General features: G+C 39.7%; 1 pseudogene; it reads right to left on the bottom strand.

The window, feature by feature from the left end:
• The window catches only part of LOC109677715 (small ribosomal subunit protein uS5-like), a 171,814-nt pseudogene that overhangs the window by 29,293 nt on the left and 116,880 nt on the right, over positions 1-25,641 (bottom strand).

The raw sequence follows: 25,641 nt of genomic DNA, 5'->3' as shown, positions 1-25,641 counted from the left end.
TTTTTATTGAAACAATTAACAAAACACAATCATAAGAATTAAATGCAAGACAGAATCTAAATATTAGGGTCAAAATGTCTCCACCTGACTCTCCCAGGCTCTCACTAGCCCACCCTGATATCTAACCCTGGTAACCCTTTATTTGAGTTAATGAAGATCCCTTTGTTCTTTGACACTGACAATTTCACCAATAAGCAGTGGGGTGAGAGGGTCTGGGAATGAGAATAAAAGGGCCCAAGAGAAAACGGCTGCTTCATTATGACAAAATTCTTGAACAAAACAAAAATTTATATGTACCTTTAACAATAAATTTGGACCCAAGATTACTGTCCCCCAGTTACAAAGTTAGTGGATTTGCATCTCTTGAATCCATCACAAAACTTTATGAGAAGCAGATGAAGTTAACAGAGAAGGAAAGAGATTGTCATGAGCACTTTAGAAGTCTAAAATTTGCAGTTGGAGTAAAATGAAGAAGACTGACCCAAGTGTAGAGAACTGATACTGTAAATTTTACTGGAAAGAAACAGGAATGTGGGTCCAGAAGACATGGTGTCCACTCCCAGAGGGTTTTCTTTCTACTTTGGTGGATCTAGGACCATTTACCAGGTCTCCTTGAGTATCAGCTTCCTTATGTACAAACCCTTCCCCTCTACTCTCCTCCTCTTTCCTCTTCTCCTGCCCTTTCTTCTTCATCACCATCCCTCCTCCTCCTCCCCCTGCATTTCTTTTTCCTTTGGACCTAATAGGCACAACTAATAGTCTTGGCTGGGGTGGGGTTGGGATAGAAAGTTGGTCACACCAGAAAGATAAACCTTACGGTTTTGGTGAGGGTTTTGGGTCATATGGAATCCATTGACCTAGAGACTGAGTTTATTCATGTGGCCAACTAATCAATGATGCCCATGTAATGAAGCCTCAATAAAATTCTAGTCACAGACCTTCAGGTAAGCTTCCTAGGTTGGCAGAATGCTGTATAATGACACGTTAGTGTAATGCATGCATTGATGCTGGCAGAGTAATGTATCCTGGAGACGATGGAAACTTCATGTTTAGACTTACCTTGACTCTACCCTATGTGCCTCTTCCATTGGCTGACATCAATGTATCCTTTCCCTATAATAAATGTAACTAATAGATATAATAGATTTCACTGAGGATGTGAGTCTTCTAGTAAATTATTGAAACTCAGAGAGGTTTGGGGTGAATCCTTGAGTTGAGTACATGCTAGAAGTGAGGGTGGTCTCTTCCCTCTAATTTTATCATTAAATCCTATCTCCTTGTCTTTGGGGCCAGAGGTCTGAGGCAGCAATGGCAGTCTGGAGGACTATGCCTTTACCTGTGCAGTTTGGCTAACTCCAGGTACCATCTCTGTTGTGAGTTACTTCTCCCTCACAATCTTGGAAACTTTTCATTCATTGTGTCATCTTTGGTGATATCTGGAAAAGAAGAAGTAAATGGAACACTTTTCTCGTACTTATTGTTTTGAGTTGTGGGTGAAATACATTTGAAGTGGTGTAGTTAAATCTCTTCAGAGCAACATAAAGTTTACTGATATTATTGGATGGTGAATCCACTCAAAGAATGAATGTGTGGCTCTTACCATTGGCTTGACAGTGTTCCCAATGCAATGTGTGTAAGAAATCATTTGCTGTTGAAAATGACTGTTGAAGAAGATTCTATTATCATTCTTCTTCCTATGATCATACAAGTGAACATCTAGGCTTTTATTCTAAAAGTTTAGGCACTATGTATTGACTTTCCCACCATCAAAAGTAAGGACTTAGCTTTCTTTCCCATGCAATTATGAGCTCTCTCTCTCACACACACATGTATACACACTTTACCTTCTCCACTTTCCCCAATATCTTTCTATTTGACTGTTGGTTAGATTAATGACAACTGGCCACATTATTGTGTCCATGTAGAAGCTATTCACAGCAGAGCCAGGTTGTATAATAAGGACTCATCCTTAATTGACTAACAATTTGTTCTCCTGTAATCTATAATTACCTTATTATTCATTTGTTTTTATCATTCATTTGGGCTTTATGTTCTGATCACACATTCATAGTTTCCTTCAGTGGTATAAATCTCCTCTCAGTATGTTAAACATATGAAGACTTCGGTGATCTTCATCTTGAAGAAATCTTCTGGCAGCTTTTTGATATGCTTTATAATGGGCAGGTTGATCTCGTGGTCTACTGCATGGCTATTGTCCTCATCTTCTTAATGGTACTTTTATGTTATGGATCTTAAATATCCTCCACAGGTTCATAAATTGAAGGCTTAGATCTTTAGGGTCCAGTTAACAGACAGAAATCACAGTAATTATTTTAATAGAAAGGATTTCATTTTAATGGAGAGGATTGTAAGAGGACTGCACTGAAACATGCAGAGACTGAGGCAAAGACTCAGTTCCACCAAGGTAGAAACTGCAGGAAATAGGTACTGCCAACAAGATCAGAGAGACAAAGGAATAAATGGGAAGTCTGGGGGTCGTCCCTGCAGAGCTGGGACCAGACCTATAAACAAAGTAGTATTGTGCCAGAGCATGAAAGAGAGATTGTGCTGGGACTCACACCTCTGAGGGGGAGGCATCAGCTAGTGCTGTTACCTGGTTCATGTACAAAAACTGCCAACTGGAACTAACAGGTGTTGCCAAGGTCAAGAACCATTGTCAAGAGGCAACTGACAGAATGAGGAAGCAAATGAGGAAGGAGGAAGGAACACATGATCTATTCTTACTTCCTGGGTTCTCCACTAACAAGAGATGACCATGGAGGCCTCCCTATCCAGGAAGCAGATGTCCCAGCATCCAAAGCAACACCAAGAAGGAGAAAGGGTTAATCCTGAAAGTCACTAACTTAGAACCTTCAATATTTCCCAATAATTTCCTGAGAAAGAGTAGGGGTGCTTTGTTTTGCTTTTGTTTGGACATTTTTCATTTTTGAGAATTTTACATCTCCATATGATTTGGTCATGGAATCCTATATTGTAAATTATTTTCCCTTACAGTGCTCCAGACTGATTTTTTTTGTCTTCTAGCTTCTACTGTTATTGCTGAGAAGGTCAATGTCATTAGCCTCTCTTTTTAGTCATCTAAAATTTCATGATGGTATGCCTTGGTGTGGGCCTGTTTTATTTTTCTGAATTGTCAGGCTATGTGATCTGGATATTTGCATTCTTTGGTTCTGAGAAATTTTCTTTAGTTATTTTCATCTGTTTCCCCTTCCATTTCTTTTACTTAAATATTGGACCACCTAGAACAAGTTTTTTCATTTTTTGACCTTTCAACCTTATTTTCTATCTGTTTTTTGTCTCTAATTTCTGTGAGATTTCTCCAAGTGTCAGACTTCTATTGAGTGTGTCATTTCTTCTTATTTATGCTTAATTTCCAATAGCGTTTTTTTGTTCTCTTTAATGTTCCTTTTTTATAGCATCTTGTTCTTTTTCCAAGGATCTAATATCTTCTCTGTTTTCTGAAATAGTAATTTCTATTAATAGTAGTTTTATTGAACTTTCTTTTTTTCTAATGTCGCCTCACATTTGCCTTTAACTATTTAATTAGTACACCATTCTAATTTCAAAAATATGTGTTTTCCGTAATTTTGTCCACTTAAAAAAATACCTGTTAGTGGTAGCTTCTTTCTTTCTGAGTTGAATTTCTTTCAAAAGCTCAAGCTTAGTGTGAACTTAGCACTCATATTTTTGTTGGCCAGTACATGCAGGAGTCTGCTTGCAATACGTACTCCTATGGCTCCCTTATGAACAGACAATTCAGGGGTCACATTGTGTATTTAACCACCCATTCACCAGCCTCTGAGGTACTGACATCAGTTAAAGCTGCTGTAATATATCATTAATCTTTGTAATATCCTCTATCATGAACTCAAGTAATTTTTTTTCCTGGCTCAGAGCCAATGTAAGAGATGTGACCAAAGTGTGCCTTGTCATAAATAGGGGTGCCTACAGTCTATGTGTCATATTCCCAGTAAGGGGCTTACCTCACACACTGATCATCTCTGGCACATCAATCAGTACTTTGTAAGACCCAGAGAAAATATTAGGAGTGTGGTGTGTGCTGTCTAGCACCTGATTACTGCACCAATAATGTTCCAAGTATGTCATTTATCACAACAGTAATTAACAACAACAAAACCCTTGTAGGCCACTGAGTTCTCTGAAACCTAAATAATTACAGAATAATCATGGCTTTTCCTCTCAGAAAGGGTCCTTAGAGATCATTTAATTCAACCCTCTCCTTTTATGCTTGGAGTGATAGCATGGAAGGCAATTATGTGCTTCAGACTACATGGCTGAATCTGGCATGGGGCCTACCTACCCTCCCCAGCCCTGTCCTCGCCTCTGCTTTCTAAGGAGTCCTGGATAGTGTGTGGAGATTGTGACTGACCCTCCCCCAATTGTGCTGCTGTCCCTTGAGACAGTGTGGGCTTTCCACAGTGACTACTTGCTTGCACACCTGCAGCCAGGGTCTGTGGGCAGCCTCAACTGCAGAGAATGTGGCATACATTGACTGTCCATCTTCATCAGAAGAGCTCCTGTACCTGAACTCTGACGTGCACTGTGCCCACATGTTTGCAGTGCTGGTTGATAGTGCTACTGGACTTTACTGCTAGAAGATCACAGCTCTTTGAAATGAATTGCATCCGGGCCAACATGCTCATCAATGTTGGATGATTTTTAAAAATAGTGGATAATCATGACCTTACCTTGGTGAATCCTTTGGTTGACCTGGGCTAGCTTCTTACTGCCTGTCTTCCATGGTATATCACTCTGCAGAATACCACACAACTTTGCTGGACACTATACAGAAGCTGGAACCCAGGCAGACCTACTCACCTTCTCTATCACTTAATAACCCAGAGCTGCAGAAGAAGAGCTCTTCTAACAATTGCCCTTGCCAGTCTTCTGTGGCCTCTGTTATGGGTCATGTACTCTTAGGAACTTTCTGGACAGAGGAAGCTTGGCCCAGAAACTTCAAGGGCTATCTTCATGGCATGATTCCTGGGCATGCTCTGTTAACTTACTCCAAACACTCAGTCGGTGACAGGGCTCTGCTCCTGAGTTCCAGTTCTGCAATTGCTGATGCCAGACTCCTGCTGGAGTCCTGAATGTTGCTGCTACTATCCATTTTTGTGAAATAACTATTCCTCAGTATCTAATTTCATGGTTTTCTCTGTTATAAATAATTAGAAAGAAGAATCTAAAATAAATACAGCATGACTGCTTGTTTTGACCAAATTGGTGATTAATTAATTCCATGTGCTAGAAGTTACGATCAACATCTGCAGCAAGAGCAGCATCTTCTGGATGAATGGAAGAAATGAAAAGAGAAGGATGGGACAGGGTCTGAGATGTTGGCGCATAGGTTTCCTTGCTGTGTATTGAGGGACTGTGTTTATTTGCAGATGGTACAAAAGCAACTCTCAGCGAGCAAGAGCTTCCCGTAGCTATGTGTGGAAGAGTAGGGGAAAGCTTCCATGGCATCTATCTTCAAATGGGACATGGAGCGGAAATGTTATTCACTGCTATATTTCAGGAGAGGGACATTCTTGTGTTTGCATTTCCAGAGAACTGCATTTTCAGCTGGAGTGCCTTTGAACATGGAAGAATTGCCAAGAGAGGGCTCCTATAATGTAGCATGGATGCACAAGGGTGACACTAAAATAGAGTTGAGAATAGAGGCTGAAAAAGTAAGGCAAGGAGGTTGGAGAGTAGCTACCCCAAAGCTGGTATGTGGCTAATTATGAGAAACAGTGAGACTTCCACTCACTCCGCCCTCTTCACCTTCCTTAGTTTCCACCAGTCTCCAGAGCATCTCCTGGGGAAATTTCTGTTTTACTCATGGTCCCAATTGCTTGGGAGACTGAAAACCTGCCTATTCATCCCAGACTACCCCATCCCCTTTCACAAGGACACTCATTCCTTTGGTCTCCACTTTTGAGGTTGGGAACCCAGCCTTCCTGGGGAACCCTACTCATGCTGTGTGGAAACCTGTGCTCTCTGTGTGCAACAGCAGCTGCTGAATAATGAGCACAATTCTTCTTAGGGCCATGACTTGTTTGCCTTTCATTTCTTTGACTCTCTGTATTATTTCTTAAATGGACAAAATCTTGGCCTGTGGCCTATCTTTAAAAAAAAAATCTGTCTGGCTTCCATTCCTGAAAGAGTTTTGGCAATGGATGTCACAAGTGCTGGATATTTTACTGCATTTATCAATGAAGCACTATGCACATGGAAACAGTCTTATCTAGCTAAATCCTCAGAGCAGTCACTGTTCACAAAACAGCATTTTGAAAGAAGGATTTTCTAACCCAAAATGGAATTTTAAAAAAGAAAGCTATAAGAAATGGACAAAAGGAAAGATTGAATGACAGAGAGGAAACATATATGTTTCTCATTCATAAAAATAAAGACTGGTAACTGATTTGTAGTCAGACCTGATAAACCAGGTTATATAAGTTAGAAAATCCATTGTTTGCAAATTCAGATACTGAACTCAAATATTTTAACCAAAAATAGGAGTTTGTTTTCAAGATCCTTGACTTTCTCACAGAATCCAGAAGTGTTAAAGACCAGCTATGAAAGCAGCACGGACATAAATGGACCTCCATTACAACTAGAACAACTTCTCTTGGCTTTCTTCACATAGTACAAAAGATGATGTTTTCCCAATTCTCTCACAGTCCAAGTCTGAATATTCAGTGCATGCTTTTCTAGCAGAGGTTGGTATAAGTGCTCACCCTGGAACAATCAGCTGTAGCTGGAGATTGGCTGATTCTAGATGGGCCTAGTGTGGATCTGGTGGCAACTTCTTATCAATCAGCCTTGGATGGAGGGCATGTGGCAGTTCCCATGATAACCATGTGGACCAAAGAGGGACTCAGCAGAAAACACTGTGGGCGTCATCTACACAATTCAGCACTATTTAGAGAAATGCCCTTTTGTGTGCTTGATTTCCTTACAATCTTGTTGATTATAGGAAAATAATATTTCATCAATTTAATGTGGATTGGAACCCACATTTGTGTTTGTGCCTGGGGGTATTTTTGGCTCTAGAAGGTTAGGCTCACACTCTCTCCAGAATGAACCCTGATGGCATTAAATATTAACCTTTGTAAGAACCAAATGCAAATGGATTTAGTCAACATCATGGTTTGGAGAGTATTGTGTTTCTTCTAATTAAAGGCTCTTAGGCAGCAGCTGGATTGAAGAAATGCTGGAATCAAAGATCAGCATCCTATAGCATACTGATTTTCAGTGAACTATGAGTGAGGATTCGTTGCCACACACCTCTTCCTGCCACTTGTAAGACATTCTTTCTGCTATTTCCATGTTCAGTGTGACTAACATACTCAAATATAAACATTTGAAAGCTTCTCATCTCTGAGATTAAGACTAAAAGGGAGATCCTAGGGTGTAGGACGAGACCAAGAAGAATCAATGAGGTTTAAAAAAAAAGGTACCAAAGAAGTTTAAACACTTCATACAGTTTTGATATCATAGGTTAAATAGTCACAAAGATCTATATTCTAGAATCTTATGAACATTAATATTTCAAAACAAAAATATACCATCACAACTTAAAACTTGCCCAATGTTATCTAAATACTTATATTTATGATGACCACCATCTACTTTAACAAGAACACGAATAAGCTCATCTTTAGCAGTTGCAAGTTTAAAATAGTTCCTCAGACTTTCAATTCCCACTCCCTTTCCCTGTAGGATTTATATGAATTTATCTTACGTGTGGGTTTTAAAATCAATCATCATGTTTTCAACAGCAGAAATATGAGTACACATTTAAATTTAAATTTAAAAAATGTTTTGTGAGAATACTTGAATGCAAGTAGACAATACATTACTATTATTACCTACAATTACCATGCTGTGTATTAGGGCTCCAATACCTATTCATTTTATAACCGAAGGCTCCTAACCTTTGACCATCCTCTTCTTTTTCCCTCATTCCACCTCCTAAGCTCCAAAACTATGTGGGGTGGTGGATATGTTAATTAGTTTGAAGGTGGTAATCACCTCACAATGTGTGCATATATAAAACATAATATTGTACATCCTGAGTATATGTAATTTTTGTCTATTATACCTCAATAGAGGTAGAAATTTTTCTGTTACAATAGACTCTAAGAGTTAAAAAATTTCTTCTAGTTTGAACCATGGTAACAATTACTGTTATTCAACTGATAAAAAAATGATATAAATGTATCACACATCTTTATAAACAGTTATTAACCAAAAGAAGCACAATTTTATCAGCAATACAGTTCTTGATGAGATGGTTAGGGGTGTCTACCTTTTCTGGCATTCAGTTCATATGATTATGGATGAATATTACATTAGATTGAGATATGACTGCACAACCATTCTATTTTATTCTTATTTTTTATTTTTGGCGGTAGTGTGTTTTGAACTCAGATCCTCGTGTTTGCTAGTCAGGTAATTTACATTGAGCCATGCCTCCAGCTCTATTTTGCTTTAGTTATTTTTCAAATAGGGTCATATGTGTATTTCTCTGGGACAAGCCTCAGACTGCGATCTTCCTACCAATGTCTCCTATGTAGCTGGGATTGTAGAGGCATGTCTACATGCCTGGGTTGTTTGTCGAAATGGAATCCTGCTAACTTTTTGCCAGAGCTAGCCTTGAGCCATGAGTTTCCCTATCTCTGCCTACCAAGTAGCTGGGATTACCAGCCTTATTCTTTATTTTTATAAAGGAAAATGCACAAGATTTTTCACATTAGTGGAAGTATACGTTTTATTATAGCAATGTCTTATTCTTTGGATTCTTTATGACTTTTATACCAAAAGTCACATAGCTGCCAAACATCAAAATTATTTTCATTAACGGTTGATAAATCTATAAAGTCTTCTTAACAATTTTCTTGAAAGCAAAGAACTAGAGCCACATGGTATGTAAAATATGTGCTGTTCACTCACTTGAGTCTTTCATCTTAGCAACAACTAGACTGTTCTTTCAAATCATCCCCCTCCCCTTTTTTTTGGGTGGAACTGGGGTTTAAACTCAGGTCTTCATGCTTGTTAGGCAAGTGCTCTACCAACTGAGTCACTCCACCATCCCCAAATCATCCCTTTCTTTGTCACTCAGGAGATACTTCCAACCAGGGTCAATGTACCTGCTTTGATTCCTACTGCCATGTAACAAGCCATCCCCTTATAGAGGTATAAGACACCATTTTGTCATGTTCACTGACTCTAGGGTGAGGAACTGGTGAAGTTGTGGAGTTGTCTTTGATGTCTGGACCTCAGTGAGAAAAGTCAAAGGCTTGGATACTTTACCAACAGAGACTAGAATTATCTGAAAGCTCCTTATCTTGGACTCTTTGTGCTGATCTAACATAATACCACAGAGCAGATAATTTATAAAGAACAGAAATTTATTTCTCATAGTTTCAGAGGCCGAGAAGTCCAAGATCAAGACACCAGAGGCTGTGTGTCTGGCAAGGGCCTTCTTCCTGTGTGCTCATATGGCAGGCTGAAGAGAGGGAGAGGAAAAAAAAAAACAAAGGCAAGAAGACAAATGCACAGTAGAAGAGCAGAAGAGAGGTCCTCAGCCTTACAGATGTTTTATAAGAGCCCTAATCTCATCTGTGAGAGCTCTGCCCTCATAAGTTAACCACCTCTTAAAGGCTCCACCTACAAAAACTATTACATTGGTTATTATGCCTCACTATAAGAATTTTGGAGTCAACACCATCATTCAAACCATAGCATACTTTTTTTTTAACATGTCCAGTACCTGGACAGGAATGTCTTAAAGGCTGATATTAGCTAAGATTTTCCATCTAAGAACCCACATGTGGCCTTTCCATGTGATTGAACCATACAATCATGGCTCTGGGTAGTTAGACTTCTGACAGGGTGAGGGGACTCCAGTGCAACTATTCCATTGAGCAAAACAGAAGTCACATTGTCTTTTTGACCTGGCCTTTAGAAGTCACACAGAGGTACTCCATTGGATCTGAGGAGGCTCTACCTCTAGATGGAAGGACTGTCATAGGTCTTACAGCCACACTCTAGAAACCACCAAAGCACCTCATTAAGATTTGAACTGTGTAAGAGATACATGAAGTGGCAAGAGGAGTGGAAAAGAAGAATCTCACACTGTCTTGATGATCTGCCTTTTCCTAGGCAAATCAGTGTTAGAAAAACTTACCTACAGATGCTGGAACCTAAGAATTAATTCCTTTAAAGTTATCCATGCCTGTGTCCACATTGGAAGGTCTTTCTACACCACCAGGAAATTTATACTTCAGTGTCAAGTTCACTGAGGCAGGATTCCATTTTGGCAAAACTGACCTAGATGTATTCTGGTCAAACTTTAAAGTTATACAAACAACAGATGAACAACAAAAATGGTGATGAAACCTGTAAACAACAATGACACAAACTGCCTTAAGTAAAGGAAGAAGGAAATCTGACGTATAGTTTCTCTTTTGTAATAGTAAAACCTAGACACAGTGAAATGCTGAGGCTAGAACTGTAAGGGAAAATGTTGAGGTTGAAGAGTTCTATACGTAGCAAATTTTCACATGTGGAGGAAATTTCAAGATAGGAAAGAACCTAGAAGATACATCATTTATGTACATTCCTGGAATGAACAAACAACTGCAAACACAAATGGCAGATGCACTTCTGCTAATTTGCAGGCTATGGGTTAAAACCTCAAGAATAGTGGTATTATAGATGAAGTCAGGATTTGGTCATGGTGTGTGGTCTTTGCATATATTCTTGATCCTCTCATAAATAGCAGACTGAGCATGTAGATGGCAAAACAGAATTCATGGGCAGAAGTTGCAAAAACCTAGGTGACAGAAGCATCTCCATAAACCCCAAGTAAATGAGTACAAACAAACCATCAGTCAAGAGATTGCACGCCATTCCTCAGTGCTAGAGAAAACTGAGGGAACTGTGACTAGAAGAATGCATAGCACAAAGCATAAAGGAAAAATTTCAATAGATTAAAAAATTGTATATTCAAATACATTAAATATTCTATAAAATGAAAGAAACAATAAACAAAGTCAAAATCAGTGTACAAACTAGAAGATATTTAAGTGCATTTTTTCTTTAGACAGGGTCTCTCTATGTATTCCAGAGTGCCTTAAACTTGCTGTGTATCTAAGGCTGGTCTTGAACTCATGATCCTTCTCCCTTTTCCTCCATAGTGCTGGAATTATAGATGTGCATCACCACACCCAGTCTTTTAAGTACATTTTAAGAAAAAAGTTACATAGAAATAAAAGAAACTGTGCATGCATCTTGGACTAAAACTTCATATGTGTGCACAGACATAAAAATGCATTTAATATATTACTTGTAACAGAAAAACTATAAAAACAGTCTAGATGTTAATCACTAAGAGAATAATTTGTAAGATTTATATTTATACAGTTTAATATTATGCAATAGCTAAAAATAATCTACTAAGACTACATATATAAGGTGTATAGACGTTGGAAGCATAAACTTTAGCAAAAAAAAAAAAAAAAGACAAAAACCCAGCTATACAAAAGCATTTTCAGGGCTAGGGATACAGCTCAAGGTAGAGTGCTTTCAGAGCACGTGCAAGAGTCCTGGGTTCAACTCCCTAGCACCCCACCTTTCAGAACTCCAAACACGTTCAGTGTTATATGCTCCCCTAGACTATAGGCAAAGCATATATTAATACTGTCACAAAAGAAAAACAAAAGAAATAATTTGTAATTGTGTTGTTAACAGACAAAGCTAGAACGAAGGTTCATCTGTAATGCTATCTCTCTTTGAAGAAAGATCTGGACCAAGTAGGACAAAACAAACAACATTTAAAAAAATCTAGTCCAGCATTGTGGCATATACTTGTAGTTCCAGTACTCAGGAGGCTGAGGATTGTGATTTTGAGTTCATCTTGGGTTATGTAGCAAGATCCTACCTCAAAATCTCAAAAAATATATATAGATGCTAGTTAAATGAATGTTTGGTGTTATTATTCTTTGTAATTTCCTATGTTTATAAACTTATAGTAAATCTTTATTGAAATCTGTTTAAACATTCTAATCAGTAACAAATGTTTTGTCTATTAAAATGGATCTACATAAACTAGTTTTCACTAACATTGGCTGACCTCAGGAGCTATAGCCTTTGAACTTGACACAAGGAGACCAGGATATGATTAGTTTTCTTCCTGAGCATCATCTGTACCAGAGGATGAGAAGTGCTAAACAGATCAGGAATTCCTCTTCTTGGTCCTAGGGAAGGATTTCCTGTAGAGTAGGAGGGAAATTCTTTCTGTAGAAGCAGTGACCACAAAAAGTTTAGATCTGATTTTATTAAGAGAGCATGTGGTTGTCTAGAAGAATAACACTAATTAACAAATCATCATTTATTCAACAGAAAATGTTTATTGAATACCTACTTTGTGTGGAGATACAAAATCAAACAGAGCATCTAACTACTATTATTTTTAGGCTATATAGGGTTTGACTTCAGGGTCTTACACTTGTTAGGCAGGTGCTCTACCACTTGCAACTAATTCTTCAGTGCAGTGAGATTTCTAAATTTTTTTAACAGCTGTTACCCAAATTTCTCTCAGGAAGTGAACTATGTTTGATAAATTAAGTTCCTTTATTTTTTGAATTCAATTATGATAGGTTTGATATATTATAAGAATGTTTGTAAATGACATGTATCCCCAGCACAACAATAAAGTAAATAAATACATAAATAAATAAATAGTTACCAGTAAGGAAATCCTTTCTTCCACATGAAACATAATCCCACAAAACCATCCACTATTCAAAACTTTTTGCCTTTCTTTTTATTTATTTATTTATTTATTTTATTATTCATATGTGCATACAAGGCTTGGGTCATTTCTCCCCCCTGCCCCCACCCCCTCCCTTACCACCCACTCCGCCCCCTCCCTCTCCCCCTCGCCCCCTCAATACCCTTATTTCTAATTTTGTTGTAGAGAGGGTATAAGCAATAATAGGAAGGAACAAGGGGTTTTGCTGGTTGAGATAAGGATAGCTATACAGGGCATTGACTCACATTGATTTCCTGTGCGTGGGTGTTACCTTCTAGGTTAATTCTTTTTGATCTACCCTTTTCTCTAGTTCCTGGTCCCCTTTTCCTATTGGCCTCAGTTGCTTTTAAGGTATCTGCTTTAGTTTCTCTGCATTAAGGGCAACAAATGCTAGCTAGTTTTTTAGGTGTCTTACCTATCCTCACCCCTCCCTTGTGTGCTCTCGCTTTTATCATGTGCTCAAAGTCCAATCCCATTGTTGTGTTTGCCCTTGATCTAATGTCCACATATGAGGGAGAACATACGATTTTTGGTCTTTTGGGCCAGGCTAACCTCACTCAGAATGATGTTCTCCAATTCCATCCATTTACCAGCGAATAATAACATTTCATTCTTCTTCATGGCTACATAGAATTCCATTGTGTATAGATACCACATTTTCTTAATCCATTCGTCAGTGGTGGGGCATCTTGGCTGTTTCCATAACTTGGATATTGTGAATAGTGCCGCAATAAACATGGGTGTGCAGGTGCCTCTAGAGTAACCTGTGTCACAGTCTTTTGGGTATATCCCAAGAGTGGTATTGCTGGATCAAATGGTAGATCAATGTCTAGCTTTTTAAGTAGCCTCCAAATTTTTTTCCAGAGTGGTTGTACTAGTCTACATTCCCACCAACAGTGTAAGAGGGTTCCTTTTTCCCTGCATCCTTGCCAACACCTGTTGGTGGTGGTGTTGCTGATGATGGCTATTCTAACAGGGGTGAGGTGGAATTTTAGTGTGGTTTTAATTTGCATTTCCTTTATTGCTAGAGATGGTGAACATGTTTTCATGTGTTTTTTGGCCATTTGAATTTCTTCTTTTGAGGAAGTTCTGTTTAGTTCACTTGCCCATTTCTTTATTGGTTCATTAGTTTTGGGAGAATTTAGTTTTTTAAGTTCCCTATATATTCTGGTTATCAGTCCTTTGTCTGATTTGTAGCTGGCAAATATTTTCTCCCACTCTGTGGGTGTTCTCTTCAGTTTAGAGACCATTTCTTTTGATGAACAGAAGCTTTTTAGTTTTATGAAGTCCCATTTATCTATGCTATCTCTTAGTTGTTGTGCTGCTGGGGTTCCGTTGAGAAAGTTCTTACCTATACCTACTAACTCCAGAGTATTTCCTACTCTTTCCTGTATCAACTTTAGAGTTTGTGGTCTGATATTAAGATCCTTGATCCATTTTGAGTTAATCTTGGTATAGGGTGATATACATGGATCTAGTTTCAGTTTTTTGCAGACTGCTAACCAGTTTTCCCAGCAGTTTTTAACTTTTTGCCTTTCAAAGACAGGCAGAAAATGTTCTGCTCAGGGGTGGGGGTGGGAGAGGGTGGTGGGAAAAGTAGGTAGGAAGGTGAATAAGGTGCAAAAATGATACTTGTTGAAAATATCCCAGGAATCAGGTTGAGGGTAGATAAAGGAGAGTGATAGAGGGGGTGGATTCATTTATGATATATTTAATACATTGTAAGAATCATTATAAATGCCACAATAATAATAATGGGGGAAAAAAGAACAGATGGGGTGTTATAGGATCATGGCTGAGGACAGGACTAAAATTAAAAGACAGACAAGTAAAATGGAAAGTTCCCTTATGGCAACCTTTATCCAAGGCCACCACTCTTGAAGCGTCTTCAGCAGGTCCTTGTCCTGGTTTGCATCTGGTTTTAGGACCACTCATATTGACAGCTCCTTTTCTCTGCCATCAAGGCCTCAGCCAGCCTCTTCCTGGCCTTCTTAATCTTCCTCATCTGTCTCTGGATGTCTGCAGATGTCACCTCTTGATGGTAGAAAAATGGAGGAAGACCTCCTATGATTGTATCTCTCTGATATGGAACCTGGCCAGGGCTGAGCTCTGAACAAGTCTGCAGATTCTTGGCACCCCCAAGTACTCAAACTGAATTCCCAAAAAAATAATCTTTTAAAAAATTTATTTATTTTTATTTCTTTTATTCATTTGTGCATACAATGTTTGGGTCATTTCTCCTCCCTTCCCCCACCCCCTCCCTTTCCCCTAGCCCCCTCCCTCTCTTCCCCACCCCCTCACTACCAGGTAGAAACTATTTTGCCCTTATCTCTAATTTTGTTGAAGAGAGAGTATAAGCAATAATAGGAAGGAACAAGGGTTTTTGCTAGTTGAGATAAAGATAGCTATACAGGGAGCTGACTCACATTAATTTCCTGTGCTTGTGTGTTACCTTCTAAATTAATTCTTCTTGAACTAACCTTTTCTGTAGTTCCTGGTCCCCTTCTCCTATTGGCCTCTGTCACTTTAAAGTTTCTGCATTAGTTCCTTTGCATTGAGGACATCAAATGCTATCTTGTTTTTTGGGGGGGTTTCTTGCCTATCCTCATACCCCAAAGGAAATAGTCTTTGAGGTGCTTTCAAAGTCTAGTGGGGTTAAAAGCTGTCTTTCACTGCTGAGCACCTGGAGGCCCTGCAGTCTCCTGAGTGCACAGCTGCTGAGACTTCTCCAAGTTCTTCTCCTTATGTCTGCACCTGACCTTGTTGCCAAGATGGGCAGTGATTCTTGTCACTTGTCACTGGTCATCCTTATGTTAGTGTGGATGCACCAGCTCAGGCCTGCCCTTGGTCATATGGACCCTTTCCTTCCTCTTCAAAGCCTCAGGTATCACACTTCATCTTCCCCTAGACAGGTTGGCTTGGGATGGTGTTCGTTGCATGGCTTCCCCATGGTGAAATTTGTCCTGCTAGGTCCACTGCTGAGATGTTCATAGGCTGAGGATCACTGGGAAATGCCAATTAAGTTCCTTTAAATGGAAGATAACCTAAGCAAAATACAAACAAATGAAAGTCTTCTACATGAGAATATGTGAATTCTCCCTTTAACAGTGGGTCAGTGGAGGGACTGAGATGGGAGTATGAAAGGCCAAGAAAGGACAGAGGCGACCAAGGACACCAACAAGATGGTACAAGGCTACACACTGCAGAGAGGGAAGGGTTCATAGACAGCCCTTTTGTATGTAAAATAAATTTTAAGAATAGGCAGATATATTTTAAAATTGTCATTTGTTTTTCAGAATTGTGCAAGGTTCACTATGGTTCCCATATCTTCAGTAAATCATCACAATGACAAAGACTTTATTTATTATTTTTTTTCATTTATTCATATGTACATACAATGTTTGGGTCATTTCTCCCCCTTCTCCATCACCCCCTCCTTCCCCCCCTACCCCTTCCCTCTTCCCCCCTCACCCCCCTCACTTACAGGCAGAAACTGTTCTGCCCTTATCTCTAATTTTGTTGAAGAGAGAGTATAAACAATAATAAAAACAAAGAGTTTTTGCTACTTAAGATGAGGATAGCTATACAGGGAGATTCCTAGCATTGCTTCCATGTACCTATGTGTTACATTCTAAGTTGATTCTTCTCAAACTGACCTTTTCTCTAGTTCCTGGTCCCTTCTCCTATTGGTCTCTGTCACTTTAAAGTTTCTGCATTAGTTCCTTTGCATTGAGGACATCAAATACTATCATGTTTTGGGTGTCTTACCTATCCTCATACCTCCCTTGTGTGCTCTTACCTTATCATGTGATCAAAGTCCAATCACCTTGCTGTATTTGCCCTTGATCTAAAGTCCACATATGAGGGAAAACATACGATTATTGGTCTTCTGAGCCTGGCTAACCTCACTCAGAATAATGTTCTCCAGTTCCATCCATTTACTTGCAAATGATAAGATTTCATTCTTCTTCAGGGCTGAGTAGAATTCCATTGTGTATAAATATTTTCTTAATCCATTCGTCAGTAGTGGGGCATCTTGGTTGTTTCCATAACTTGGTTATTGTGAATAGTGCTGAAATAAACATGGGTGTGCAGGTGCCTCTGGAGTAACCTGTGTCACATTCCTTTGGATATATCCCCAGGAGTGGGATTACTGGATCATATGGCAGATCTATGTTTAAATTTTTAAGAAGCCTCCAAATTTTTTCCAGAGTGATTGTACTAGCTTACATTCCTGCCAGCAGTGTAAGAGGGTTCCTTTTTCCCCACATCTTCACCAACACCTGTTGTTAGTGGTTGCTAACGATGGCTATTCTAACAGGCATGAGGTGGAATCTTGATGTGTTTTTAATTTGCATCTCCTTTATTGCTAGGGATGGTGAGCATTTTTTCATGTGTTTTTTGGCCATTTGAATTTCTTCTTTTGAGGAAGTTCTGTTTAGTTCACTTGCTCATTTCTTTATTGGTTCATTAATTTGGGGAGAGTTTAGTTTTTTGAGTTCCCTATCTATTCTGGTTATCAGCCCTTTGTCTGATGTATAACTGGCAAATATTTTCTCCCACTCTATGGGTGGTCTCTTCAGTTTAGAGACCATTTCTTTTGCTGAGCAGAAGCTTTTTAGTTTTATGAAGTCCCATTTATCTATGCTATCTCTTAGTTGCTGAGCTGCTGGGTTCTATTGAGGAAGTCCTTGCCTATACCTATCACTTCTAAAGTGTTTCCTACTCTTTCCTATACCAACTTTAGAGTTTGGTGTCTGATATTAAGGTCCTTGATCCATTTTGAGTTAATATTGGTATAGGGTGATATACATGGATCTAGTTTCAGTCTTTTGCTGATGGCTAACCACTTTTTCCAACAACTTTTGTTGAAGAGGCTGTCTTTTCTCCATTGTATATTTTTAGCGCCTGACAGAGACTTTAGGGGAGGGACATTTATTATTTAAAATGGAGTTACTGTTTGACTCAGAGTAGTCAGGAATAAAGTCTGCACACACACAGTAACTGGAGTCCTGATACTGAGTTAATTATGAGTGTGAAAGTTTCCTAGAGAATGCATAGAAATACTGGGAGAGGGTTTTGGATTCCCACTGCCTGAAAAATTGGGAATAAGAGCCAGTGTTACCTAGTTCTTGAGACTACAATAGTCTCCAGCTTTAATGAAATAATAAAAGTATGTGAGAGTGCTTGCCAAGAGGAGGAAGTTTCTCCTCTTGAGCAGTATGTCCCTGTGGGAGAGACAAATGCTTCACAGGAGCCATGATAGTTAACCTGGGTATTGAAGCATGTATATTTGTGTGCTGATTTTACATGGCAAGGAAGGTTAGAAGGAAAGGGATGGGTAAATGACTGCAGTAGTTAAGAACACAGCTTGGGACAGGTTGTTTGGCTTAAATTCCAACTGCACCATTTACTAAGTATTTCATCCTGGTACAGGTAGCATCTACCTTCAAAGAGGTGCTTCTGATGGTAATGCGCACAGGTATACTCTCAGTATGTCAGTATTATCACATTCAAGATGAGTAGCCCAGCATGACCTGCACTGGTTGCCTAGTGGCAGATTGTGATGACCTTGTTTGTCAGACCAACTGGAGATTTCTTCTGCTGTGTAGGATTTAAAATGTGATCAGACTTGAGCTGTAGAAAGGTGTCAGTGACAGTGTCCTAAAGCAAGGATTGGAAGGAAGAGTAAAGCTAAGAAGAACCATGGGGGGTTTCTGTACTGATCTGCCTTTCCCACTGCACAGCTCACCTAGAGCAGCACTGGAAGAAGTGAAGAGAACAGTGCTTCCTCAGGACTTGGCGATTTCCCATGTGGCCTTGTCCTAGCTTCAGAATCCATCATGCTATAGACTAGAGCACTCCAGTAGAAATTCAGGCCACAAATACAAGCCACATGTGTCATTTTAATTTTTCTAGTAGCCACATTATAAAAGGTAAACAAATATGCAATTATAAAAGGTAAACAAATATGCAATTCCTTTAAATAGACATTTTATATAAGCCAATATCTAAACATATTTCAATCTGTATTCAATATAAAAATTTATTAGTGAGATATCCTACATTTTTCTTTTCATAATAAGCTTTTAAAATTTGATGTATATTATATTTATATTACCTACAGCTATAGTTTGGATTGTGATGTTACCAAAGGCCTTTATGTTGAGAGCTTGGTTCCCAGCCCCTGATGATATGGGGAGGTGGAGGATCCTTAAGAGTGGGCCTGGAGGAAGGAAGGGGGTGTGCCCTTGAAGGGATATTGACATGCAGAACTTTTCTCTTCCTCTCTTTTTGTTTCCTGACTGTAATGAGGTAAATCTTCCTTCTCCATCATGCCCTCCAATCTCAGGCCCAAAGCAACAGAGTCAAGCAACCACGCACTGAAACCTCTGAAGCCATGAGCCAAAAATAAACCCTTTTCTGCATTAGGTTGATTAACTCAAGCATTTTGCCCAGTAACAGAAAGCTGACTAACACACTTATGAATTCAGAATGGTTGCATTTCAAGTTCTCAACAACCACATATTGTTAGCAATTATTGGATTAAGCAGGAAGAATTAATCTTTCTACCCTCCCTATTCTCTTTTAACTGAGAAACTCTCTAGAAGGTTCAAGAAAATCTGTCAAGTTCTTGTTTTGGCCTGAGACACAGGAGGTACTCCATTATTTATGGATTTACTTAAACTGGTACCCACAATGGCAGGCACATTGAACTAACTATGAGGACAATAGTGAGCCTGATAAAGATGTTTTGGGGGTTCTTTCACTCTTTGCTATTTTTCAATGTCATGATGGTCTAAGAATTCTTACTAGTAACTGGAAATTCTGAGAAATTGTCTTATTTCATACAAAATCACAGCACCTGCCCATATTGTATCCTAACTCAATAGTCACAGGCTGTATGGTTGCCTCATAGAGATAGGGTTAGCTTTTATGCAGATTAACAAGTGGCATGAAATGTTTAGACCAACAAAGGAGGGATTTCTTATATTAAGTCACTTATTTACTTAAAAATAGTAATCCAGTGCATACTATGTGTCAGCCTTGGGTTAAGCTTTGAAGATACAATGACACTTTGAGACACATTTCTTTTCCTCATGGAGCTTCAGACCACTTGGTAAAGTACAACTGTCTGTGTTCAGGGCTCCTGGCATTAGAGGTATGACTGCATAACTCCTGGTAGGTCCTTTCTTCTGGTTATTCTAGATGTCTGTCTTTGCCTGGGGGACTTAGTTGAAATGCAGGTGAAAGAGTTTGGCAAACACATACCCTGCCCAGTTGAAGTGGGACATACTCTCCAAATATCCCCTGTACTGGATTGTAAAGAGCCCCCAAAGATACCTCATGTCTTCATGCCCTGAAGCTGTGAATGTAACTTTACTTAGAAAAAGGGTTTTGTAGATACAGGGCAAAGATCTCAAGATGAGATTGTCATGGAAGAGGTAAAGATACAGACATGGAGGAGAAGACATGAAGATATAGGCAGAGGTTGGAATAATGTATCTTCAAGCCAGGGAATGCCAAGGATTGTTGACAACTTCTAGAAACCAAGGGAGATATATTGGGTGGAAAACCTTCCCTTTTCTCAAAGGAAAACCTTTGAGACTGCAAAAGGAGCAAACCCTGTGCCAATAACTTCATTTTAGACTTCTAGTCTCCATTATTTTCTGCTGTTTTAAGCCACCTGGCTTGTGTAGCAACAGGAAACTAACATGCCCTTTTTCTTTAGCCTTTAAGTCTGGAGAAGAAGGAACTTGTTTTAGTCACATATGTCAAATACTTATGAAGTGACCACTGGATCCCTGGTGCTAATCAAGGTACTTAGATAAGCTGACTGACAAATCTAAATATTTGAACTCATCAGTCAGTCAGCAAATGTTTATTGAGGACTTGCTGTGCTGAGTGCTCTTCCAGGAGCTGAGGATACAGGGGAGAGCAGGAGAGATGGAGTAGCTGTCCTTGTGTAATTGTGTTCAGAACTGTCAGACAGACTACAGATCTCTGGACTACCAAATATATGATCTCCCTTCTCCCAGTCCCTTCTTTTCTATACAGTCCTTGCACTGCCATGGCATCATTTTCCCATAAATGAAACTAGTAATTAGCTTTCCTTTCCTTAAATTTCCATGAACTCTCAGTTTTCTAAATTTTTATATAAAAAGTGGATCCTCACATTTAAAATCTTTGGGAACCCCAGGCCAATGAGAGGAAACAAGTATTCAAATACTATGTATGCATATAGTGGCTTGGATCAGGGAAAAGAGGTGTCTTAATTTTCTTCTCCAGAGCCATCTTCCAACATTATTGCATAAGAAACCTTTGCTTCCATCAGGTGGACATCTCCCAGTTCTTTAACCTTATGGTTGAAGCCTGCCCACCTTTGGCTCTGCCACGCTCTTTCCATCCCCTTCTTTTCCTTCCCCAGGTCAGCTATGAAAAAGCTTTTAATTTTCTCTGAGTTGAACTCAACACCTGCTCAAAGTTTTTTTGCTATTGTGCCTAAGTGTATCCAATTACATGCTCTTCTGGACCATGAACTCTTTAAGGATACAAGCTTGTCTCACTTTTGTGTCTTTAAGGATACAAGCTTGTCTCACTTTTGTGTCCCAGAACCTGCAGATAGTAGACATTCAAGAAAATTTATAGAATCTCAGAATGACCAGACAAATGATCTTCAACTGTGAATTTACAAAGTAGAGATGGAACAAAGTGGTATAAATAAGAGTGATGTGCTTATAGTTGGGTCATTTCATTAAGTGCAATTGCAGGAGGCACCTAACATTTAATGTTTTAAACTTAAATCAGAGACCAAAAAGGGTAGAAACCAATTTTCCCATAGATCCCAAGATTTCCTGAGTTGCTGTAGGGGTGACCAGGACAAGAGCAGAGCCTCTAGGGAATCTCTCTCCACCTGACCATCTTCTCCTTTCCTGTTACTTGCTTGTGGGCACATTCTTTTTCCATGGTGCTGCCAGCCAGAGCAAAAATTACCACTGCTGGATTTGAGCCCCAGGCTGCTTTTACCTTCTCCCTGGAAAGAGGATGAGATCTCCTTGTCTCATCAGTCATTCGCTCCCTGTCAACAGCCCACTGCTAGCAGCCTTGTATAGCTTAGAGGGCTCTGGGAGAAATCCCTGTGGGGTGGAGGCTGACTGGAGGCAGCAGAAGGTTCCACATCCAGCAGGTGTTTAGCAGAAACAGAGGAGAGGAAACAACCGAGACGCCTTCCCCTAAGAGGTGGTTTTACCAGAAGAAGGATGAATAGGCCGGAAACCATCCCGCCAGCAGGCCTCCTCCTGTCAGCTCCAAGTGGGACAAAACAAATGCTCTTTATCTGTAAGTGAGATTGGCTTCTGAGAATCCATGCATCATGCAGAGGCAGTGCTACTCCCTCCCAAAGAGCGTCATGTTCTCCCTTCTCACAGTGTCCCAGTCCCCTGGCGGCCTTGCTGCTGGCGGTCAAAGGATTTCAAAAGAGCAGAGGGGTAAGGCAATGGTCCTCTTCTCCCACCCAGCCAGCCTGAACTTGGCCTTGAAGCCCAGCCTGGCTTCAGGTGGGGGCAGTGCTACACCCTCTCTAGTGGTCTTGCCAAGGCCTTGTTGCCAACAGGGCGGGAATGGCTGACCTCCAAGTGCCTCATTTCCCTCCACTCACTCTACCTAGATGGTGCAGAAAAAGCTGGAATTCTGGTCTGCTTAGTGTTCTGATTGCCTTTCATCTCTGGCAGGAGGATCAGGGAGCCAGAGAATCAACATTTCAGTCCTGGGGATGAAAAGCATTGATTGTGGGTTTTATCTGACCTTGCCAAGGTTCCCACTGGGTGACAGCAGGTTGGCCAGGAGCTTTGGAGAAGAAGACAAATATTGAGCTTAGAGGTGGAATTGGAAGAAGAGAGGAGAATAGGATGTCTTGGGCTTCCTTCTTCTGGTGTTAAGTACCCCTCCAGTCCTATGCTGACATGGCTGTCCACCATTCAGGGCAAAGGAAGGGAGGAATTGAGAGGAATGGGGAGAAAATGATGAAAAAAGATTGGAGGAGAACATAGGGAAGGTGAGGGAATGGCGTGGGGCAGGGACTAAGGTCACTTGGACAGAAAGCAGGAAGCAGAAGGGGCTATAAAAACAAGACATCTGTTCTGCTGAAGATGCTTTTCATTCTTTTTCTCAAGTTCTTCTATTTCTTTTCTTTTGAACATCATCCCAGGTTTGGGAATGCTTGGAAAAATTCTTGGCACTGGAGACTGCTTTCCCTCACTGGGGGAGGCCCACCTTAAACCTGTCTCATAAGCATAGACACCAGTATTCTTTTTCTTATAGTCCTGGAAATTGAAGCCAGAGCCTTGTGCATGTTACACAAGCTCTCTAACACTGAGCTCCATCCCCAGTCCCATACCTGTATTCTTGAATGCAAATCTTGTGCAACTCAGGAAGATGCCACTCAATCCAGGACTGTGATCAGACCTTTTGAGACAGATGTAATGGAGTGAAAAGAGTCCTGAATAGTTCTAGACTCAGCTCTACCCTTAGGAAGCTGTGTGACATTGCAGGAGTCTCTTAACTTCTTTGGATCTTGGTGTTTTCATTTGCAAACAACACTCCTAATAATTTCTAAGATCCTTTCTACCTTCAAAACTGCATAATATCTCATCATATTTTTCATCTACCTGAGAGATCTCCAGAGCTTTGCCTACTGCTGTCACTTAGCAATTTAGCATAGCATGAGAGGGTCTCGCCTTCCTTTCCAGCTGTATGTGCCTTCCCTTGTATATGGTGGCTAAGTCATTCTGAAATCTCTCTCTCTCTTTCTCTGTCTTTGATTCTTGTCTCTGCCTTCAAAGCCTATTCTCCTCTCCCTACCCTAACTCCTGTTTTTCCTTGAGATAACTGTCTCCCTGGGAAGTCTTCTCTGGCCATATCCTCAGCTTCAAAAGACCAATGCCTGCCCTATATTCTTGGATGCTTTCATCCATGTTGACTGCATAGCACTTTCCAGGGGTTACTGAAATTGTTTCACATTGAACATATGAGCTAATCCTTTGTATTTTATACCTTGTCCAGTGTCTTAACACAATAAACACACCAGTGAGTCACTGGTGCTGACTTTAGAGCCCTCTTCCATATCTTTCTGAAGTTTTCTTTCCCTTACAAATATATTCTGGAAATAAGACATAAAAAAGAGAAAGATGCAGTAGAAATGCTTTCTTTAGCAAGAGAGTTAAGGCCCATATGAGTGGCAGAAAATGGACAATAAAGCAAATGCATTTGGATGCCAAAGACCTCTAGACTGTGAAGAACTAAGGATGTAACACAGCTGATTTTGAGGAATTGGAGTGCACAGGGTCAATCTTAGCAGGGCTATCCTGGATCCTCAGGGAAAAGCACAGTGGTGTTCATTACTGCTAAAGTGTGGAAAGCCAAGTAGAGAACTGAGAAAGGGATATTATCTAGGTATGGTTTATGAATCACTTTTCTCATTTTTCAGTCGCTGTGTTACTCATTCTCTCACCCATCCATGTTTCTAACTACAGAAGCAACAAAGCAGAGAGTTTGGACCCTTATCTAAACATAGTGTTCCCATGTCATCCAAGAAACAGTGAGAAACAGGCTTTGGAGGAACCTGGGGGTGAGTTCAACAAATTGCAAGGAAGTCAAAAGGGCACACGAATGTCATTAATTACTGAGCAAATGGGAGGTAGAATCTTTGGAAACATGCACTCATTAAAGAAAAAATGAAAAATGGAGAAACAACAGGAAGGGGAAAAATTGACCCAAACTCCACTTGCCCCTTCCCAAAGACAACTAATACAAAGAGTTTGGTTGGTTTTATTAAATTCTTTTTTTCCATGTACATTTCCCCTTTTGCTTTATTTTAAAATTGGTTGTCTTTGTACTATACACACAATTTTCAATTTTAATTTTTAACTGAGACTACAAAAGAATTATTTTGTATGTACTTTTAAGGTTTTGTCATTATCTCAATGTCTATTTTAAAATAATAAATAGACAGATCTTCTATAAATAGCAAACAATGGAGACTGGGGAAAAGTAAGAAAAAATGAGGTTGTAGTAAAATAAAGCTCACAATAAATCTAATGAGTGTGTGAAATTGTTGTTTGGCAAGAACAGGGCTTAGTGAGTAGCTTGATGAGTGGTTTGTGGAGACAAAGGGATTTCCTTTTCTAGAGACAAACTGAGTACTTCCAGAGTTAACTTGGGTAAGCAATGGACTTGTAAAAAGGAAGGAAAAGAAAGATTTCTGGTTCCCGGGTTATCTTTCTCCCAAAGAAATGAGGAATCAGTCACTGTCCTTTTCCCTCTATTGCATCAGACCAGGAAATAAAAGTTGCATATCTTAAGTTGTGGTTCAGAGTTGTTTTGTACAGCCGTTATCCTATGTTGGCTAATACATTCACTACTGGATACTTGAACTGGAGGAGAAATCATATTGGGGCTAAAGGAGCCTGTCTGAGTCATGGTCAAACAGAGTGAAGAAGGTCCAACTGCCCAGAGAAGCAGGAAGATAAGATGGTGACTTGCACATGACTAACATACTCTCTGTACTGAACTGGCCATCTCTGTAACTCTAACTTTGTATTTTATCTGCAGTTCACTTCTGAGTTACAATGTGGTATTTAATTCAAATAGTACTTTTTGTGTACTTAATATGTGCCTGTAAGATTTAAGACTAACTTCTGAATCCCCTACCTGTTTGTCAAAAAATATCTTTCACTTGGAGGGGAAAGTAAGAGTGACCATGAGCTCTGAACAGGATTCATATCTTGGATGGCCCA

The sequence above is a fragment of the Castor canadensis genome, chromosome 3, assembly GCF_047511655.1.
Source record: "Castor canadensis chromosome 3, mCasCan1.hap1v2, whole genome shotgun sequence".
NCBI classification, from domain to species: domain Eukaryota; kingdom Metazoa; phylum Chordata; class Mammalia; order Rodentia; family Castoridae; genus Castor; species Castor canadensis.
The sequence above is the reverse complement of the archived record's forward strand: the minus strand, read 5'-3'. Positions and strand labels throughout refer to the sequence as shown.